A 3,287-nucleotide genomic window follows, 5' to 3' on the forward strand; every position below is an offset into this window, starting at 1 on the left:
TTACATTCTCTTAATGAATAGAGGGATTTGTTCTAATGGTGTTTGTAAATAGGATATCAAGTCCGCATCTTGTACAGCAATTAACCACTAGGAAGAATGTATGTAATGTGTTAATTATTGAAACTGTCTCATTTCTATTTGTTTCTCAATAAAATTCCGGGAAAAACAAATTTTGTCCTGAGCTGGGTGAGGGGACTCCTAAGGGTAGGACTCTAGGCCTCCCCTCCTGTCCCTGGCCCCGTGAGGAGGACCCCTGTCATACTGTGCTGGGCCCACAGCTCCTCACCTGAACCCAGCTATTCAGGTCACCCCCACTGGCAGCCCTGCTCTGCTCTGTCCTGAAGGCCAGTTCTGAGGCCAAAAGCTCATGCTGCCCCAAGTCCCCTGAGGACTGGAACCCCCTCCCAGCCTGCTCCCCAAGACCCTGCCATATCTCCATGCACTCCTGCCAAACACACCTGAGGTTGTACCATTTCTACCAGCAACACATCGGGAGCCACTGAGCACCTACCCCGACCAGCCACCCACAGCCAGGCCACCAAGCTCAGGTCCTTCCGTTTGTCTCCCGCAAAGCTGACTCTCAGGGCAGCCTCAACAGCCTGGATATGCAAACAAACAACCCTGGATCCAGCTTGCACATGCTGCCCTGTCCTCATGGGTGGAGGACACCCATGCCCTCTAGAGCCACCCACCCAGGAAGCCAGCCTGCCAAAAAGCCAGACTTGCAGGGAGTGTGGGCCAGGACTTGACTAACAGCCAGCAGCTTCACTAAGGGGGGCCCCACTTTCACCTTAGAAGTCACCAGAGAAAGTCAAATACCAGACTGGTCACAGGGAGGCCCCATCCCCTGCCTGAGCAGAGCTCCCAGAGCCTCTTTCCCTGTGAAGCTGTCCCCTCCTCTGCCCCCTGGATGTCTCAGCCACCTGCAGCTGGTGGCTGGCTGTCTTGATGTAACCGCTCTGCATAAACAGCTCACTTTTCCATGTGGGTGGTCTTAGTTTATTCCCACAAGGGACACCATGCAGGGGTCACCGCCCTCCCATCCTCATTACCTCCTTGGGAGAACAGATTATTGGCACACAGAGAGAGACCTCAGCATCACGTCCAAGGACATTAGGACCTAAATATAAACCTGGGTCACACTGTTTTGGGTAACAATGCTCCACTTAAGCAAGTAATATTGCTTTGTTGGTTGAGTTACAGGGGAATCCAAAGCCTCTCCCAGCTGAAGCAGAAATCAGCTGTCCCCTGCCCAGCACCCTCTGCAGGGTTCTTTGTTGCCTTCGAGAAGGGTGCAGATGTGCACACTCTTTTTTCCTTCATTGGTTCCTGAAGAGTGAGCATGAGCTCAAGGACCTCAAAACACACCAGACACAAAAAGAAAAGCGCTCCACATATAAATTTTTCATTAAGATCACTAAAAGCGGGCTGGGGATACAGCTCAGCATGAGTTCAATCCCCAGTACCATAAAAAAAAAAAAAATCACTAAAAGTGAAACCACTTAGCAACGCTAATGAGGCAAACAAATATCTTGGTAGTGAGTAGCAATCTTCAGGTTAACACAGAGGAAGAGGAGGAGGAAAATGTGGAAGCGGTGGAGGGGGAGGAGGAGGAGGTGAAGGAAGAGGAGGAAGAAGAAATGGAGGAAGAGGAGGAAGAGGTGAAGAAGGAGGTGGAGGAGATGGTGGAAGAGGTAGAGGAGGAAGAAGAGGAAGAGGAGGAGGAGGAGGAAGAGGAGGAGGAGGAAGAAGAGGAGGAGGAGGAAGAAACCTTTCTGCCCTATCTGCAGCATGGGGAAAGCAAGTGCTGGTGAATCCTCAGGGCATGGCGGGGATTACTGATGAAATCAGACTGGTCTTAGGACTCCTAACCCAGGGCTTAGGACTTGCTTTGTCACACCATCAAAGCAGGAAATCAAAAAAAAAAAAAAAATCTGTTTTGAAACTGTCTCATTGCTATTTGTTTCTCAATAAAATTCATTTTTTAAAAAAGGGGGTGGGGGCCCATGTGCTCAGGTGTGGTCCCAACCCCTTGTGTCATCCAGAGGTGGGAGAACCGGAGATGGGGGAATCCCACCCAGGGTGAGGTCTTAGGTCCCTGGGAGCTTCCTCTGCCGCACACCCCCACCACGACGCTTGGTCCCACCCAGGCCTAGGACCGTGGCGCCTGCCACTCACGGACTGAACTCTCCAGAGCGCTGAGCAAAAACAAACTATGGCTGATTGTCTCGTGTATCTGCTGTAGTCACGGAAAGGTGCCTACACAATGCTGAGGGCTAAAGCAAGAAACAAAACCCTCCTAGACAGCACGCTGGTGTCTCCCGTCCCAAAGTGTCACCTAGACAGAGACTGCCCACAGGATCTTCGTAAGAGACACCACACTTGAGCTCAGAAAAGGCTTGAATCCAGATGAATACGCTGTGGTTTTCAGATCCTCCCACTAGTCAGCCTGGGAGGAAGTGGGGTGAGGCCCCGACGGGAGGAACGGTTCTTACTTTAGTGTTCCTGAACTAGGTTTTTTTCTATTTTTTGAGACAGGTTTGCTCGGTAGTTCAGCCTGGTCTTGAACTCACTGTGTAGTTCAGGCTGCCCTCGAACTTGTGGCGATCCTCCTGCTTCAGCCTGCCCAGTGCTGGGATCCCAGGTGTGCTCTACCACCTCTCAAGGCCATGCTGAGCCAGGAGACCCAGGGAGCTGAGCCCTGGGACAGGGTTGGGACATGGACACTCAGAATAAGAGCGAGGTGGACAAACCCCTGAGCTGAGCCCCCAACTGCTGGCGAGCATGCAGCACAGCGAGGAGAAATGACCTGGGTGACAAGTGGAAGCATATTCCATTGCCATCTTCAGCCAGGTGTCCCTCATTAAAGGTGTCAATGTCCCAGGGAGTTGGTACAGCTTGAGAAAAAGGGCCCGCCCTCTACAGCAGCCGGGAGGGACATTTCCAGAAAGGGCTGCAGCCCCATCAGAAAGCCCTAGAACCAGAACACAGAGCCGACTTGCTGTGGGTTTGCCTTCCTTGCCATGTCCAGGGCTGTATGATCAGTATTTTGTGTGCGAGTTAAATGCGACTTTGACAGCCCCACCCAGGGCTTTCGAGGACAATGTCATCTATGTCTGCGGTTGGCGGCCCTGGGCTCCAGCACTTCCAGACCCAGAGGGAGGGACAGGGCTCCTGGCTTGGGAGTTGCCACTCACTCTTGATAGAATGACCGAAGCACCCATTTAGATAGATAAACTCTCACCCACAGATGCCTGGGCTATCCCTTCACCTGGGGAGGGGCTCTG

The sequence above is a fragment of the Octodon degus genome, unplaced genomic scaffold (genome assembly GCF_000260255.1).
Source record: "Octodon degus isolate 3935 unplaced genomic scaffold, OctDeg1.0 scaffold00035, whole genome shotgun sequence".
Classification (NCBI taxonomy): Eukaryota; Metazoa; Chordata; class Mammalia; order Rodentia; family Octodontidae; genus Octodon; species Octodon degus.